A 20,327-nucleotide genomic window follows, 5' to 3' on the forward strand; every position below is an offset into this window, starting at 1 on the left:
CATTACTATCTTGCTAAGCAATTCTCTTATTATTTAAGCTTATAATGCCCTGTTCTTAGTAAGGGTTGCACTCCTTTGCTTCTATTTGCCTGATAGTCACTTTACTCCTAATTATGTATTTTTGTTGTTGTTGTTATTTTGTTTTAGGTGAGCTGACCCCTTTCAGAATTTCTTGTAGTGCAGGCCTCGCAGTGGAGATTTCCCTCAATCTTTGCATGTCTGGAAAGGTCTTAATTTTTCCTTCATATCTAAAGGAGAGATTAGCTGGATACATTATTCTAGGCTTTTAGTTCCTTTCACTTAATAGTTTAAATATTGGATTCCATTCCTTTCTGGTTTATAACATTTGCACCGCAAAGTCCAACGATAATCTAATGGGTTTTCCTTTATAAGTTACCATTTTCTTCTCCTTGCCTGCCCTGAGAATTCTGTCTTTGTCGCTGATTTTTGATAATTTTCATTCAATATGTCTTGGTGAAGGCCATTTTGGGTTGAGATAATTATGTGTTCTCTTGACTTCTTGAATTCCAAGCTTGAGCTCATTCCTTAGACTTGGGAAATTCTAGTCCACTATTTGTCTGAAAATGCTTTCTAGTCCCTGTCCCTTTTCCTCCCCTTCGATAATGTCCATTATTTTTGTTTCCTCTCCTGATGATATCAGCTAGTTCTTGAATTTCTCTTTCATTATTTTTCATTCTTTGGTTTCTCTCTTCTTCCTTCTGATTTTTTTCTAGATTTCTGTCTTCGATATCACTGACACTTTCCTCCATTTGGTCGACTCTATTTCCCATGCTCGCTATTTCATTTTTCAAATCTTGGAGTATGTTCTTCATCTCCAGTTCTATTTAGTTCTTTTAAAGGGTTTCAATCTCCTTGCTCTGCTCATCTAGCTGTTTTTCAATTCCCGAAATTGTTGATACGACTCATTTTGGAATTCACTGAGTTTTTTCACAAGTACCATCCTGAATTCTCTGTCATTTAAGTTGCATATTTCTGTGTCTATAAGCTCATTTTCTGGAGATTTTTCTCTTTTTTTCTGAGATGCCTTGTCACCTTGGTTGTTCATGGTGTTTAATGGACTATTTCTCCACCTAGGCATTAATGGAAGTGTATTCTGTTGTTTTTCCAGAAAGAAGATTTATTATATAAAGGTGTCTTTTTAGCCTGCTGCAAAGAAGATGCTTTTCTTTTGATCTCAAGTAGGTGGCATCTAAGCCTCTTGGATCCCTGCTTATATAAAGCCTAATGATTTTTATTTTCTTGTAGATTTTAATCACATTCGCTACTTGCAGTTTCAGTCCCTGTCAGTATTAGCAACAGTTTTGGTAGTATTTGCTCAGATTCCCCTGGATCTCTGTGGTGATCAGTCTCAGAGGGTAGGTGGGGAGGAGACCTCTGGGTTGGGGGTTGGTGGTTGAAGGCTACATCTCAGCCTTGGTTTTGCAACTGGGGCCAGTAAAATTCAACTGTTGTTTCTCTGCTGACCCATCCTGCTTCTCTGCTTTCTGCCTTGATGACTGAGCCTTGCTGCCCGCTGCGTAGAAAAGTCCCAGCACTTCCAGGCAAGGCTGATCAGGGAAGTCACCACTCCTTCACCCCTCCCCGCTCCTCCTTCTAGGAGCTCCAGCAGCGGCTGCAAGAGGCAGCTTCTTTGTTTCGCCTGACACCTGGGGTTCTGACCTGTGGTAGTTCTTATGCTCAGATCCCATGCTCAGACAGGCTGGTGTGCAGTATGGATGTTTTTTATTCAGTTTTAGATGTTTAGCTTATTGTTGTTTCAAGGAGAGAGATCTGAGGATGTCTCTCACTCTGCCATGTTTTCCCAGAGTTCCTTGACTAGTTGTTTTTCATGCTTGCTTGCTTACTCCCAAAAGGGATTTGCAGAAAGGTGAGAAGGGAAGAGAAAAAAGGAGAGGCCAATAGGGCAAGAGTCACTGGGATGAACTGAAGTTCCTCAAATGGCAAAAGGTGGATATTTTTTAATGGTAATACCTATGTTGACAATTAAAGTTATTTGTGTCACAGTAATATAAACCCTCTTCTGACTCATCCATGAACTCCTCAGTAAATTCTATTTATTAACCATTGTTTCATGTGGTGACTTTGGGTAAAACTCAAAGAGATGCAAATTTCACATGTGAGTCAACATGAGAGAACATGTTTTTAGAAATCAGGAGGCAGTAAAAAGCCATTGTAATATAGGACCCCTGAAAATTAGAATAATCTAGGTGTGGGGCTTTGCATTTTCACAGGCCATGTTTTCAACAAGCTTTGAATCCAGGTATACCTACTTGGTCTTGAACCTTAACGACCATTTATTAGCTACGTTACTTTGGATATGCTTGTTAATTTCTCCGACTCCATTTTCTCATCTGTAACATAAACATAATGGCAGTGCTCCCATTATATGCATGGCACTTAATAAGCACCCATTAACTGTTAGTTATATAAACTTTAAATTGCTCAGCAAAGTGATTTGCCCAGAGCTAGGGCTCTTGAGGAGCTAGTGCTTCAAAGTGAAAAATACGAACACTTTATTAAAGAAGTATTTTTTAAACTAACATGAAATTTCTTTGAAAATCATGTCTCTCTTGTGTCATAAGGCAGTCTCATTGTGACTCTCTTTACCACATGGGAGAATTGTGATGTTCCAAGGATTTCTGCCTCTTAATCAATTGCTTGGGTACTTATAGAGTCTGTAGGAGGTAACATAAAAAGGAAGGGTTAATTTGTCTAAGATTAATTGCCTTAAGCTGGCCACTCAGAGAGGAAGTTGTAGAGCACAGAAAAAACAGCTGGAGCTAGGTGCTAAAGGTGATCCCCATAGAATGCTGAGTTGGTGGATTAGGTCCATAAGCCACCAAAGCATAGAACTGCCACCACTGGGCTGGGGTCCCAACTGCTGATGAAGCCTAAAAAAAAGGCTAGGTTTTTCTCCACTTGGTGTTGAGATGGAAAAACAGAGCCGGGGCAAATTTCTACAATGTGATCCTTTATATGCCCCCTAATTATGCCAGGGCAGTGGCTGGTTTTCCCAAAGCAGATAGTTTATAAACTCACAACTGGGCTCCTTCTCCTGCGGCCTGATGTCTGGTGCTGCTAAATTTGTTTGTTACCTCAAAGTGCAAGGGGACCAGGGGTGCCCACTCCTGCTATTATTTCTATCTCTGTGAGTTTCTATCAATAAACCCTGTTCCAAAGAGCTTTGGATGTGTGTGCTGCCTGGCCATTCATCATTGCTTTTTTTTTTTTTTTTATCAGAGCTTAGGAGGTAATCTAGTCTTTGGACAATTTTTTTTCTATATTAGCTCTACTGTTAATTGAGCATTCCATCTGCTGATGATAAAAAAAAGGCAAGCCTAACCCAGTGGGAGAGAAAGTATGAAGTTGATTGTTGGCAGCTTACTGGACAGTTTTGTACAGGAGACTGTCTGATGGGATTAAAATCAGAAGTAAAAGTAAATGCCACTTTCCAATTACTATCCTTGAGCTTTCGTTTTCACTGAACTATTTTTACCTCCAGCATGTCTTCTCTTAATTGTCTTGTCTAAAGACAAGTCCATTATTTTAATTAACTCTTTTTTTTCAATGAGATAACCCATTTTAGCAGTACATGGCTCATCATTTCTTCTTATAACTTTGCTAAGAGAAAGAGCTGGAGAATTTTCCAAGTTTAATTATAAATGTTAACAAGAACCTGAAAAAAAAATCTAATGAGTAATGGTAATAGCTAGATCTACACAGTATTTGGAAGAGTTCTAGATAACCAATACAACTCAATTATAAACATAAGAACTTCCCACCCATTAGAAAGTAATAATTATGGTCAGATTGCATATCTTTAAGGACATAGAGAACAGTCATAAGAGGGATGTGCAAGCAAAGTAAGAAAGTGTTGGCTGAGATCTGAAGGCATTTATTAGGAGTTAGGGAAAGGCAGAAATATTGAGTTAGTTGACTTAAACTCATAATTTTGCATTTCTGTTCTACCAAGAAGATGGCTTCTCTTATACACAGGGGGTCAAGTGTTATATACTGAGGCTGGAAGTATAAGGTTCTCACATGTCTTGAATTTGGATTCTTCCATGTATTTTCCTAATACCAAAGCCCTGGATGAATCACTGTGGACGCCTGGTGGGATCAATGTGACTATTATGACATTAATGTCACCCTGTCCTTTTGCTTCTGTAGGGTCAGGTTCAATTCTTGGTCAATAATAGGCTTACAAATTTATGCCAAATAGAGCTAATAATAGGCAGATAATTCTGAAATTCAATGTGACTCTAAAGGCCTATACCTGTACCTCTTCATATGTTGCCCAAGGAAGTAGGTCTGCCTAGTAGAGTTTTAAAGATCCACCTTGAAATGGATCTTTATAGAAACTCTAGAAAAAATGATGTTCAAAATATGTAATGAGATGATTGGAAATACCACTCAACATTCCTAAAGTAAATCAAATTTGATCTCAAGGCTTACAGGAAAAGGATCTAGTGTGCTATCCTATGTTCTCTTTGGCCACAGTTTCACAAAATATTCTATTCTAAAGATACCAGCCTTCACCCAACTTTTCTTCCTGCCACCTTCTCTTCTCCTCCCACTTTTTTCCTTCAAAGTTCTATTGAAAGCTTATCACTTTTCATGTAAATGTACAAAGATAATGTGGATGTACAAGATAATGTGTTAAGGGTCATCTGTTTTCAATATCTTGCATGAGATTCTCTCCTACAAGCCTCATAAATGTCAAGATTTCCCAAAAGTCTTGTTTCCTCACTGACACCAAAGCTTCAGTATCCACATATACACTGATGACTCCCAAATCTGTATCTTTATTTCAGAACCCTCTGGTGGGTTCAGACACATATATTCAATTTTAGAATGAATGCCTTTACTGTAGATATGCCATTGTCACTTTTACCTAAACATGCCCAAAATAAAACATGTTTCCCCAAAAACCTGTTCTTTTTTCTGCCTTTCCTCTTTTATTGACTAGCAACACCAACCTGTTCATCAAGGGATGTAGAAGAAATACTATAATAGGAGTATAATAGTTGATTTGCAAAATCACTTTAATGTCTCTTTATTCTGTCCCTTCTCTCCTTCCGCTACTACTGCCTTAAAGTCCTCATCTCTTTTCCCCTGGATATTGCAGTAGTGTCATAATTAGATGGTTTACCCTCAGTCTGGCCTGTTTCTACCACTCCTCCTAACTGCTACCAGAATGATGTTCCTAAAATGTAAGTATCATTTCTCTCCCCTGCTTAGAAATCCTTTTGTATATCCCTATAATTTTCAAATTAGAGTTTAAAATGCTTTACTTACACACAAAGCTCTTTATGACCAGGCACCTACCTAATGTAATTTCTTCTATCACTCCTCCACATGTGTCTTTCCCTTAGTCTCACATCAATGGATTTATAATGCTCTAAACATACACAATTTTTTAGACTTTTCTCCACTCAAAAGCCTTTTCCTTTTTATTTTTGGGCGAATTCCTACTTATTCTTTCAAAACTTAATTCAAGGCAGCCTACTTCTAGAACCATTTCAGAATCCTTCTTGCTCTCATTTGATCTGTTCTCACTGAACATGCTTCTATCATAACCTTTATCCCGCAAGACTATAATTGTTGATTTGCAAATCAATACCGCTCATTAGACCATAAGCTCCTCAGGCCTCGACAATATTTGCCTCACTTATCTCATCAGTGCCTAGAATAGTGTCTGGCAAACTTGTTCTTCAACACAGAGCTAATGAATTAATTGTTGAAAGAAGGGATACAAAGCATGTGCTACATTTAGCAAAATTCTTAGATTTCACAAAGCATTCTCCACTCCAGGCAAATATTTAAGAAAAAAATTATGTCACATTTTAGGCTAGGTTTCATTCTCTTAAGGGGAATAACAACATTTAAGGGACATGAGAAGAATCTTTATCAAGATTTCAGAAACAGTAAAGAAAAAGTATTTCAATTTATATATATGAAGTCCAGAAAGTATAATATAATACCTTAAAGGAGGAAAATGAGAAAAAAAACTCAGGAAGAATACTTTTAAAATAATATTTATGTATTTTAAAAATAATTTTTATGTATATTCCTCTCTTCAGTCACTTAAACACAATATAACACTCAAGAGGATTAAAAACTTCAAGGGGAAAGTATAATAAAAAATCTATTAATAAAAAAATTGTTTCCTAAGAAACAACTCATCAACCGTACATGAAACAATGGTGCAATAGAAGTTCCCAAGCTCTCAGTGTAAGCTTTGGAACTCACTAAGGAGCACTGGCATTAACATTTACTTCCTAGTGATAAATGAAACCTCTAGGACAGCATTGAGTACATTTTACAGTAGCAGAGCTAATCTCTCTGTTAGCCTGTATTTAGGTAGACAAAGAAATATTAAGATTATAGTTACTACTTCAAGAGTGATCCAGGTAACAGGTACCTTCCACAATTCCATATTCTTAAGATTCACATTTACTGCATACCCAATTATTTAAATTGAGGTATAACCACTTACAGATAGCTAAATTACTTTCCCTTAAAAATACTCACTCATCAAATAGATAAAGAGATTACATTTGAATGAAGTCATTTCCATGTAAATTATTGGTGCATTGTTTCAATCCAAAAGCAGCACGATGAGTTACCAAATAACATACATTTTGAGAAAGAGAATACTGTTATGTTGAAGTCATTCTATATCTTAGAAGTTAATGACTACCCCACTGGTCACTAGCGAGTTAACTTAAAGACTGCTAAAATTCAACAGTGAAGAGAATTTCATTATTATTTGGTAGAAGTCACAGGAATTAATATTTCAACTTAAAAGTTTACCATGCAGGGGGTATATGGGGACTCTGCTCAATTTTGCTTTGAACTAAAACTGCTCTAAAACATAAAATCTATTTTTTTAAAAAGTTAACCATACACAAAGTTAACATTTTATCAATATGTTACTCTGTGCCATAAATAAAATGTTCTCCAATAATTCAAACAAATCAGTAGGATGGCTAAACTATTTATAATACTTCAACCTTCTCTTTCCCATTTAAGATATTTAGAAGCCTACATTCTACTTTCTAAACTATAAAGAAAAACAAAACTTTCCAAAATCACCTCTTTCAAGAGTAGTCAAGTTTTTCTATTCCTATACCAGTAACACCTTCAGTTCCAAACAAATGTGCCACAAAATCAACAAAAGAAGCAAAAGCTGGTCTTCTGAGGCAGCACATACATAGATTTCTCCAATGCTGCTCACTATGAAGACATATGGCAACCTTGTATCAGAATGAAAAATGGGCATGTGGCCACAGTGGTAAGTTCTCTAAAACCTTCTTCAGTGAATCTTGGGGCCTGAAAATCTCAATTTGCTTACCATCTTATAGGTAGACTTGCACTGTTTGCTTTGGTAGAGGGGTGTGTGTGTGTGTGTGTGTGTGTGTGTGTGTGTGTAAGAGAGGGAACAGTTATCTACTAGACAATCAATACAATAAATTCACACTGGTAAGGAAACTTGTAATATCTACTCTGGATCGTTTTGTGGGACTTCGATTGTCATAGGTGACTATGAACTCTCTTGGGTGTTATTCTTTTCCAAGTAACTTAGACAAGGTCAAATAAACTGCTGGGAGAACCAAGATGAAAACAGGTTATGGCCTGAAACCAGTCCTATGGCTAGGAGAGGAGCGCTCTTCAAAGATATTCAGAGAAAAGGTCTTCTCACCTAGAAAGAACTTTACACACAGGAGCAATAAAGAAGGGTACCTTCTGAAAGGATGAATGTCCTAATGGTCCTCCCTTGATCATAAAAAGTTCTCTTTATAATACAATTTTCATTTTCCACCATCTTCATTGGAATTCAACATAGTTACCCAAATGTTTGAGTAAAGTCTTATAAACTCATAGAGCTTTATGTGATATTGGTGTGAAGCAGCAAGGGCTGGTCTTTCCAGGGGAAACTTCATGGAGGCAACAGCAACTACTGAAGGAACTGTGTCTAGAAGTGCCAGAAGATATCATCAGGGGAAGAAGGTGTGGCCACCTAGGAATCGAAAGCAGCAAGAAAACACACCTGATACCAATGAGCAACAGTTTACTGCAACTTCAGGACACATGTGTCAGCGCCGAGCTAATTGGGAAGGGAAGGTTTTGGTGGTGAGATGCCCAGTTGGAAGAATGCACAAGGGGCCAACATGAGAATGAAATGGTAGGCACCAATTTTATTGTGAGGAGCGCAGTTCTACTGCAGGAAGTGCAGTCTCTTGAGGGGAGCGGGCTTCTGCTCTGCTGCTCTCCCTCTTGTGCTTCCATTCTGCTCCCCAGGGGACCATATGGCTCCACACATATCAAAGTACAATAGTAGCATTCAGCCATACATGCATGATACAATAAGCTGAATTATGTTTACATATTTTAGGTGCAGGCACTCTACTACACTAATGTAGCATTCTAAATCCGGGGATCTATTCCTAGCCACAAGCTTGGATCTCAGCCAGACCTGAGACCACTCAGGCCTAGGACCCACAACAGGTGACACCAACCACCCACCATCCTTTGGCCACAGGAAGTATAAAAACATTGAAAAGCCAAGGTGCAATCTTCTACTCAGATTCTGATAAGAGAGTGACTATTTTAACTGAAAATGATTAAAATAAAGTTCTCACCTTTGTGCCTGCCCACCAAAGAGCATGCAGCTGGCTATGTGAACACAGATGCAGAACAGAGCATTGAGCTTAGAAAGAGAGGAACAAGGTCAGGCAAGCCAGAAAAAGCTATTTCTCTATGCACAAACAAAGCAGTAAGCCAAGGTTTTCAGAGCGCATTCGAGAGACGTTTGGCATTTTGTGGAAATCAATAAGTAAAGATTTTATATTTAAGGGGAACATGGAGTAAAATAAGAGACAAAATGGTAAACAATAAACCCTGATACAAGAACACAGCCATGGTAGAGATTGTATTCTCCAGTTGCCACCAATCTCCTTTTTCGTCAATAATAAGACCCCAGTTTTAGCTAAAAGATAGAATTTCCTAGCTTTCATTCGAGCATATGACTAAGTTCTAGAGAATAAGACGTAGCAGAACTGTTGAGTGGGAAGGAAAAGCTCTATTATTATTCCTTTTTTACTTCTTCTTCTTCCTATGGTCTGTAACTTGAATATTATGGCTGATGCATCAATAAACTTCTTCCATCATGAGGTGAACTTGAAGTTGGAAGCACATGCCAGGCAGGTGGAAGAACAGAAATTAAGAAAAAGTCTGAGTCCCCAGAGACTATAAAACTACCAAATCCACGCTGTATTGCCTACCTCTGGATATATTTTGCAATAGAGAAGAATAAACAACTTTAAGTAACTGTTATTTTAGGTTTTCTGTTTAGGTTTTCTTTTTCTGTAATATTCAGCTACACCTAATCCTAAGTGATACAAGAATCCCAGCACACAACCTGTAGGTCAGATGTGAACATTAGCATAATTAGAAGAGTACAGGTACATATTATTAGTGAGAAATATCTAAGGATAAGATTTTGAGCCTTTGTACATAAGATAAATGTATAGTAAATTATATATGGTTTTCGTTTCCAACATAAAGTTGGTCTCAACGAATCCTTTTGTCATTTTCATAAAGAGCTAAAGAAACTCACCAGTATTTACAGGCTCTGGAACTCTGCCCCTTTAATACTATTAAGTGTCTGGCACCCATAGTGAACAAAAACAAACCAGCAATACTCCTGATACAACATTGACATTTACAAACTTGTCCCTAAGTGTGATACAAGTTACTTGAGCACCATAGAAAACAATACAATGCATAAAGCATGCTCTCTACCCTTAACCAGCTTGTTTACATTTAAAAATTATTTATTGGGCATCTACTATGTGTGGGTCCAATAATAGATGCTACAGACAGGAGTTTAATAAGGCAGATGCCCTACCCTCAAGGTACTTACAGTTTAGAAAGGGACAGAGAACAAGTAAACAGTGTCACAAAAGGAAAAGGTCCTAGTGCTCATAGGAAGGAAACTGATTCAATCACAAGAGAATAAGAAAATGCATTCCCTGAAATGGTAGGTTAGAAAAATTCAGCTTTCAGGCAAAGATAAGTAGAGGTAATGTAGGATATAACCAGCCAGGGAACACCACTTGGAAATGCAGGAAGACTAGAGAGCAAGGTACATTTAGGGTATAACTGATTTGTTGAATGAGCTGCATTTCATGGGACACATCAGGAAACATTCTTTTTCTCTTATCACTGAGTGTAACATGCTCCTTTAGATCTTCCCCACACCCAGAATCTTAATACTATCCTGGGCCAATATCATAACTGTTTGGTCATTTTCAGCTCTAAAAGTAATATCAATATCTGTTATTGAAAATTCCAGAGTCATATATAAATCAAAACTCAGCCTCCTGACTTTAACTGACATCTACACTGACCATGTCAACATCTCTCTCTCTAGCCCCAACCCCTACTTTGAACTCCAACTGCCTGAATGACATCTGCACTTGAATGTCTAACGGATATCTCAAAAATTAAACTGCCCTGAAAATGCTCCTCCTACAGGAGAGCCCTTCTCAGTGAAAAAGAAGTGTTCCATCCTTCAGTCGCTTGGGCCAAAAATCACACTAGTCTGCCCTCTCTCATACCTACATCTAATCCTCAACAAACGTTTGTCTTTATTGGTTGGTAAACATTTCTCATCTCACTCTTAACACTATACTCTTCCCAGTTATGTTCTCTCTCCTTTCTAAGTTTATTTTTTTCCATAGCACATATCACTTTCTATATATTAAATTTATTTTTAGTTTTAATTTTCTTCATTTCTCCTCCTCTCTTATAAAGCCTGTAAAGACAAAGATCTTTGTATATTTTGTTCATAGCTATATTCCCTACACCTAAAACAGTGACAGGTGTATAATAATGAATGTTTACTAAAGGAATGGGTTAAGCACATTCCATTCACAATTTCTCCCCTCTCCCCAGCTCAAGCCTCCCAGATCTGCAGTGGGCCCACTTCTTCACTCTTCCTGCTCTATCTCCTCCAAGCTTCCCCAAGGGAGAGAATAGGGACGAAAGAATTAGAGAACAAGGGCAGAGGCCTTTTTGTCGGGCAGGTGTGCTTGTGCTTCTCTCTTCGCTGACTGTGACTAGATATCAGGCCCTCCACGATAGAAAATGTTCAAATGCTAGTTGCTCCATGAGATGCTTAGATAGTCTTTAGATACCTTCCCTGGCCTCCTCAGGGATCTCTGCATTATATTTGTTTCAAACAGAAAACACTCCCTCCATTGATATTTGGAAACCCCTTCAAGCTCCTGCTCTTGATGGTACACTCTTATGTAGCACTGGATTCTTCTCACCTCTGCAGGAGCTGAGCACTCCCTCCACAACACCCCCTTGGCATGTACGAAAATCCCATATCTTTGCCCTGATAAATGTTTCTTCTACCAACTGTTGCCATGTCTTCTTCATATTGGTACTCCAGTTAGCCTCCTGCCCTTCAAATTCACCAGGGGGGAACATAATGACCAGTCTCCATGTTCAAATATGTTTCCAATTTCCAAGGAGAATTCTCCAAAGAATTCTTTCAACAATCTGCTCCTGTACATACCAGAGCTCAAGCTAGCAATGCCACAGTGCAGGAAACATACAGCGAGGTTGTGAGATATGGGTTCCCCTCTTTCAGATACCTTCATCTTCTATAAGTGACATTCTTGATGACTTTTCACATGTAGTCCCTCTCATTTCCATGGAGATAGGTGTAGAAATATCACAGCACTATCTACCACTGGTAATTCTACTTTCCAATGAATTGTCATTTTGAATTTCTAATTTTCTCTAGTATAGGCTGAAGGTGAGTTATGGAACATGATAGTCACAAACTCACACTGTTATGTTTTTAAAGTCTTATAGAAATGTCTAGCAGGATTCTTTATAAGTTGTAGATACACATTATCTACTTTCCTTAACTTTGAGGCTTTAGCAGAAATTCTAAGACAATATGAAAAGTCTCATTCCACATTCATCAACCTAGGCAATATCTGTATTCATCTCATGGCAGGAGCTTAGAGTGGAAAGTGGCAAGAGTTCTCAGATATAAAGCTGGATAGCTAAGGAGGGGCTAGATCAAAGAGTTATGTATGCCATGTCAGGAAATTTAGACTTAATTTTAAAAGAATTCCAGAAGCATTGAGAAGTTTTAAGCAGGAAAGTGATAAGGTCACATTTGCATTTTACCGCATACTATCTGGATGCACAAGGGAGAATGGATTAAATGTGAACAATGCTGGAATCCTACTAGTTACAGAAAGCCATAGCAGTAATCAGGAAAGAGACAATCACATCCTGAGCTAAGGAAAGATGTCAGAAAGTGCCAGAGGACAGAGATATTGAGATGGCACAGGACTTTATGTCTACATGTTGAGGAGGAAGATGAGAGAGTCACAGATGATGCGTGGTTTGCTTTGACACCTGTTTGGATGATGTGGCACTCACTGTGATAGGAACCACAAAAAAGAACAAATTTAGTGTGAAAGATGATAAATTCAAACTATGAGAAGAATACTAGCAATACAAGTAGTAAATGACATGTGGCAAAGAGATAGCACAGTCCCAGTGCCACAGGAGTTCAGAGGAAAGGTAGACTCCATGGTCTCACGTGGGCAGAAATGTACTTGGGAAGAAGAGATTTGTCTTGGACCTCTAAAGTCAGAAAGCTGGTCAAGAGACACAGAGAAGGAATAAGGGCATTAAAGATAGGTGAACCTTATGAGCTAAGCATCACAGGAGCCAGAGAACCCACATGTTCTAAAACTGTTACCACTCAAATTGGTAACAGTTTTAGAACATGTGGGTTCTCTGGCTCCTGTGACTGTGGTACCTAAACTAGTGGAAATTAGCTGAGATCAGACTTTAAGAGCATATTCCAAATACACAAAATATTGAGGAAAAGCAATCTCTCTTCTGGGTTATGACATTCAGCATGAATAATATGTGGCCAAGTTCATTATATTTTGCTTGATCTCCCCCTCCTCAAAATAAGGCAAGTTTCTCTTTCCTCTCTGGCAAGTTGATGATGCTTACTATGAAAAAGGACATCAGTGCACACTTAAGCAGGAACAACCCATTAACTGGCAAAGGCTATAAGGCTTAAAAAAAAAAAAAAACTCATGCCCAACTAATCTTCCACCATTCTTGCAAGGAGGGAAGAAATAAGCAAACAAGTAAATAAATAAGCATGTGGAAAGGAGGATAATCTGTAGTTTAATTCATCTGGATTACTTAGAAGTCTTTGACAGCATTGCTTAATGAAGACTACTTTGAGGATTAAAATTAATGTGGATTTATGGTGCAAAAGATACTTTGCCATGAATGGAGAATTGGTTCAATGTCAGGAGAAAAGGGATAATAATACATGGACATATTTTTTAAGTATTGAGCACCTATTCTGTACCAAGAGATTAATATACACTCATTTAATTTAGTGCATCCAAGAACTCCACTGAAGAGATGTTGTCACTATTGCCACTAGTGTAATGAGAATGTGAATGCTGAAGATCAAGAGAAAACCACTGACTGAATCTGAGGAGGATCACAGTAATCTTATAAATCAAATAGGATTTTTATAGGAAAGTAATTTTTAAGAATCATTCGTAAATCTGAAATTTAGACCTGTAAAATCCCTGGAATGTTTTTACTAGAGAATAGTACATAGAAGGCAGAGTTACTTCTCCAAATTTAATCTAATTCTTTTTAATTTCTGTATAAGAATATTAGCCTAATATAAGAATCAAACTAATATATTAGCCTAATATAAGAATCAACTAATATAAGAATCAAAATATGGCACTATGAGCAGAGACATTTATTCCCTTTTCCCAGTGAACTTTTCATTAATTCAACTAATAATAAAAATAAAAATAAAGAATTCCATTGGACACATACAGTATTTTTATAATGCTTTTTCATGTTAGCAAACAATGCTTCCAGATTATTCCAGCCAAATGAAATTGTGAGGTAGGCAGTGTAAGTCCATTACATGTATCTAAAAAGAAATAAGCAGAGTTCTGATATGATACTGATATAGTAACCTCAGCAAATCTAATTACTCGAGATAATCAATTTCTAAATTAGCTACCAGGCCCAGCTAGACTAAGAGTTTACAATCCAGCTCTTGTTGACAATCCAAGTTTTTAACGTTTTTTATCTAAAGTTCCCTTCAGGGTATTCCTGCTAATGGAGCTAATCAAACTTGTTAAGCTATAGTGAAAACTACATTTAGATAGCACTGTTTTTTGCTTGCTGCCTCCATTTTAAGGGAGCTCAGTGAAATTAGGAATATAGAGTTAGGAGAAAATCAGTTGGACAAATATTACAATATATTCAGTTTATCTGGTCTCATTTTTTAATATATTTATTTTGTTGCTAAATAAATTCAGTCAATCTACTCACTTAACCACATAAGATTACATCTTTCCAATTTGAAAAATATAAATAATTATTGCTAGTATGTGATGTTTCATAGGAATTAAAAATTCTGCTTAAAAAAATTCTAGAACATCTAGAAAGAAATTTATCAAGATATCATATATCAGTACAAAGAAAGTCACATGTCTTCCAACTGCTATTAAAGCACAGGTCTTCTGTGCTGGCTCAAAATGTATTCAAATCCAAATATAATAACAACATGAAGTAATGTTGTTACTACAATGGGAGATGATGTCTGTAACTATTTATTTCAGACAGTAAATAAGTATAAGAGCTACATCTTCCTTGTGTTTATCCCTTAAAGAAAAGTCTCTCCTAAGCTACTTTCAAGTAATAAGGCTATCACCCAAAGTCCAAACTTGGTATTTAAAAAATCCTGTAGCCCTGAAAAGATTTATACCAGAAGTTATACCCATCTTTCTGCTCTGCATATCTTCTCTCTGAGACAATGTCTTTCACATTTGTGCACACATGTACAGACATATATGCTCCTTCTTTTAACTTTTCTGATGCTGCTAACCTAAAGCTATTTTATTTAAATGAGGTTACACATTATAACCTTTGTTTATTCTCTCTATTTATTCTTTCCCTCCTTGCCCCTGTAAAATTCCCGGGGGGCGGGGGGGGGGCGGAGCAGGGGAGGGAGGTGGTGAATCTCAATCCTGACAGAGACAAAGGGCAATTCGCAGTCGCAAACACCCGGGTCCTGCTTGCCAGACACATCATACAGAAGCATATAAAGTACTTTCATTGTTATTACCTTGTTTCAGCCTCAAAACAACTCTGCGAAGTTAGTAGGATATATATATTATCCTCATTTTACACATGAAAAAAGTAAAGTGTAGAATGGTCAAGTACCTTGCTCACATTGGATTGCTAGTAATCAGTGAATTCAGGTACTCTCACACCAAATCTAGTGTTCTTTCAGAAAATTGCAATATTTCCCTGAATCATGTTTAAAAAGAAAAGATCTCAGCTGAGGATATCAAGAAGTGGAGTTGAGGATTGACCCTATGTAGAGAGAGAGGAAAAGAGAAGAAATGAGAATAATCCCAGGTTTTTTTGTTTTTTTTTTTTATCTGAGCAAGTTCCTCTTAATATCTTAAAATGAGAAAAGCCAAGAGACAAGCAGTTTTGTTGGTAGCATGGTAAATATATTATATGTCATTGAGGAGATTATATTATTTTGATTTCCCACTGTTAATTATAATACTCTCTCTATATGTACATAATACACATATTATGAGGTTTCCGGTTACGTAGAATAAATTTCTAGAAATAAATTGTAAGTTCATAGTGTATTAGAAATATATTAAGGCTTTGAAGCATAAAGCCAAATTGACTTCTAGAAATGTTATAATCACAGTTCTACCAGCAAAGTATCAGAATGTCGACTTTCTAAAATCATTCCACCACTACCTATTATTTTAAATCTTAATAATTTATAGATACAAAATAAACTTTTATTGTTTATTTGGTGTTTCTTTGATCACTATGGAGATTGAATATTTTTTACTCATGTTTTTAATTGTAATTTTTATATGTTTATGTATGCACAAATTGTTTGTTCATATCTTTAACATTTTATACTAATAGGGTATTATTCTTTGTTAAATTATAGTCTCTCTTCATATACTTTGGATAATAATGCTTTGTTCCAACCCTCCCCCTCAAAAAAAATAATGTGAGGATTCAAGATGGCATAGAAGGTAAAGGCTGTACACACCTCCTCTAGCGACCACACCAAAATTATAACAAAACTACAGAGCAACCAGTACACAGAGTCACTAGAGGTCTGGCTGAACAGAAGCCCTACAACTAGGTCACCTCAAATAATAGGTCACCTCAAATGGTAAGCAGGGTGGAGACGCGAAAGGGCCCAGTCCCACAACTGGGAGTGGTGGTTGAGGGAGGGCTATCTCGGCTGCAGAGCCCCCTCCCCCAGCTGAGGAGCTAAGGGTCCCAGCCACACACTGGGCTCTCCAGCCCACAGTTCCAGTGCCGGGGTAAGAAGTCCCCACAACCTCTGGCTGTGAAAACCATCCGAGGTTGAGGATGAGTGAGACAGAGGGCTGTGGGAAGTGGAGACCTTCCTCTTAAAGGTCCCATGCCCGAACTTACTGGTTGATGGACAAACTCACTCTGAGCTCCAGCACTGGGGCAGCTGCTTGAGGGGAGCCAGGGACATATGGGGAGGTGCTGAGCTGTCGGGCTTCAGGGCAAGTGTTGGAGGGGAGGTTTCCTCCTGGACAGAGGTATAGGCAGAAGCCATTGTTTCTTTGTTGAGCCCTCCCCCTTCCCAACCTGCAGACTCCACGCCCTCAACCAGGATAACACAAATTGCTCCACCCAAGGGATTCCCTGATTCTCTGCCTCTCCCAACTTGTGAGCCCACTGACGCCACTTCCAGTGGTTTATTTCATACAAATGGGCTGTCCTGGCTCCTGTTGTGAACTTTCATAAAATCTTTCAAAGGCTCACAAAACCCAAAGAAGCAGCATCTGGCCTCAGTGTGCTCTATACCTCTTGCTGAGCAGCCCCAAACCCTACACTAGTGGCAGCCAGCCTCAGTTTCAGACTTGACCCTTGAGGCATTTATAAGCCCAGCATGGGTGGCAGCCATGTGTGGATTACTTGGTGACTATTAGCAGGTGGGCCTGGAGGTACACAGGCTGCAGCTAAACTTAGCCTGCAGCTGGACCCTTCACAGGTCTGTTCCAAGGGGACCCACGGCATACCTACTACATACAGTCACTCTACTAAGATTGGGAGACTTAGGAGCCCTGCCTAATACATAAAAACAGACAGAGGAAGGCAGCCAAAATGGGGAGACAAATAAACATATCCCATTTGAAGGAAAAGAACAAAACTCCAGGAAAAGAATTCACCAAAATGGAAACAATCAATCTGCTAGTTCAAAACACTGGTTATAAGGATGCTCAAGGAACTTAGGGGAAGAGTAGATAAACCCAGTGAGAACTTTAACAAAGAGATAAAAAAATAAAATAAAATAAAAAAATAAAAAAAATAAAAATGGAGATGGAAATTATAAAAGAGAACCAGTCAGAAATGAAGAATACAATATTTGAGATGAAGAGTATATTAGAGGAAATCAACAGAATGGAAGAAGTGGAGGATTGAGTCATCGATATAGAGGATAGGGTAGCAGAGAACACCCAATCAGAACAACAACAAGAAAAAAGAATCCAAAATAATGAAGATAATATAAGGAGTCTATGGGATGTAACAACAGTAACAACAGTCACCTCATAGGGGTACCAGGAGAAGAAGAGTAAGAAGTTGAAAAACTATTTGAAGAAATAATGATGGAAAACTTCCCAATTCTGGTAAAGGAAATAGACATACAAACCCAGGAAGCTCAGAGAGTCCCAAAAAAGATGAACCCAAAGAGGCCCACACCAAGACACATTATAATTTAAATGCCAAAGGTTAAAGACAAAGAGAATCTTAAAAAGCAGCAAGAGAAAAGCAGTTAGTTACCTATAAGGGAGCACCCATAAGACTGGCAGTTGATTTCTCAAAAGAAACTTTGCAGGATAGAAGGGCTTGGCACAAAATATTCAAAGTGATGAAAACCCAGAATCTACAACCAAGATTACTCTATCAGCAAAGCTATCATTTAGAGTCGAAGGACAGATAAAGAGCTTCCTAGACAAAAAAAAAAAAAGCTAAAGGAGCTCATCATCACCAAGCCATCATTACAGGAAATGTTGGAGGGACTTCTTTAGAAAGAAGAAAAACTATGTAGCAAAAATATGAATAAAAAATGGCAATAACTACATATCTATTTACAAGTATTTCAAATGAAAAAGAATTAAATGCTCCAATCAAATGATAGAGTGGCCGAATGGATAAGAAAACAAGACTCTTACATATGCCGCCTACAAGAGACTCACCAGATTAAAATACACAGACTAAAAGTAAGGGGATGAGAAAAGATATTGCATGATGGACCTAAAGGGTAGTGCGCTGAGTGGAGTAAGTCAGAGAAAAATAAATGCCATATGATTGCATGTATATGTGGAATCCAAAGAACAAAACAAAAAAAAAAAACAAACAGAAACAAACTTATAGATACAATTTTGAGGATTATCAGATGGGAAGGGGGTTGGAGATTGGTGAAAAAAGAGGAAAGGACTAAGACGTACAAATTGGTAGTTACTATAAGTCATAGAGAAAGAAAGTATAGCATGAGAAATGTAGCCAATAATATTAATAACCTATGTATGGTGTTAGAGGGGCACTAGATTTATTGGAGTGATCACTTTATGAGTTATGTAGATGTCTAATCACTAAGTTGTACACCTGAAACTGATACACTATTGTATGCTAACTATAACTGAAAAATTAAATTATTAATATTTAAAAAATAAAAATGAAAAAATAATGTAGGCAAAAATAAATAAATAAATACTGTGAGATGATTGTGTATTCAGGTATTCCTATATCTGAAAAAATATATATCAGTCATAGTTCTTCCTTCCATTTATTCATCTTTTATGTAAGTATCTTCTGAGCTACTTCTAATCAATAAAAAATATTTTCCAGGAAACAATTTCCATGTAAAGAATTCTTTACAGTATTGAAGAAAGAATCTCATGGATATAAATATTTACAAATGAGGAAACATGTCTAAAGCTATTAGTATCTTGTCTAAGATTACATAGCTACTGAGTAACAGAATTTATGCTTTTATTGCTATTGAAAACAAGAAAGAAATCTTTGGAAATTATAATTTATATAAAGAGAATGAACATTTCTGATCTTCCTAAAGAACTAGAATAACTTTTTATTCATTCTAATATCTCATCTACAGAACTTGACATTGTTTAAATTTGGCACCCATGCTTGCTAAAAGCAGCTCCCAAAAATGTTTTAATTTGTGAATTTTTAGAAGAGGCTACATGTGCAAATGATTTAAATACAGGAACCACTTTTAACCTGACATTCATAGTTCAAATTACAGTATAAAGAAGCATATGTTCCAACTGTCCCTGTTAAAATGAGAGAACATAAAATAGGAAAATATCCTAAATGTTGAGAAATCTGGCAAAGATTCCTAGTGAGTCATAAACAATGGAGTGTAAATATTGCCAATGGTTTGTAAATGGTAAAGGCTCTGGAGTGTAATGCCAGATGGAGAAATAAATGAAAAGAAGCAAAACTAGCTTAGCCCTAAATGATAACTATGTTCAGGAGATGGAAACTTGCCATAGAATTAAAGATTGGTATATAGCACTCATACCATTTTGGAGGAATTATCTCTAGAAATATGTACCATAGAAGAAATTACATCAGCTAAAACTTGGGAACAGGAACTAAAGCACATGGAATAACTCAAAGTTAAAAAATGAAATCCTCATGAAAGGAAAACTATAAAAGTATCTCTCAAAAAATTTTTTCAGGCATACAAGTCAATGGTGCTCAAGGACTTGCTTTGCCCTTCAATAAATGATTGGATAAAGATGTGGTACATATATACAATGAATATTACTCAGCCATAAGAAAAAATGAAATACTGCCATTTGCGACAGCATGGATGGATCTCGAGATTATCATGCTAAGTGAAATAAGTCAGACAGAGAAAGTTGAGAACCATATGATTTCACTCATCTGTGGGATATAAAACTGAAAGCAACAAACAAAGAAAAAAACAAACAAACAAACAAACAAAAACTCATAAACACAGACAACAGTTTAGTGGTTACCAGAGGTAGAGGGAGAGGTAGATAAGGGTAAAGGGAGTCAAATATAAGATCACAGAAGGAAATTTAACTCTGGATGGTGAACACACCATGCAATATACATATGACATATTA

The sequence above is a fragment of the Pteropus vampyrus genome, unplaced genomic scaffold, assembly GCF_000151845.1.
Source record: "Pteropus vampyrus isolate Shadow unplaced genomic scaffold, Pvam_2.0 Scaffold25, whole genome shotgun sequence".
In the NCBI taxonomy this organism is placed as follows: Eukaryota; Metazoa; Chordata; class Mammalia; order Chiroptera; family Pteropodidae; genus Pteropus; species Pteropus vampyrus.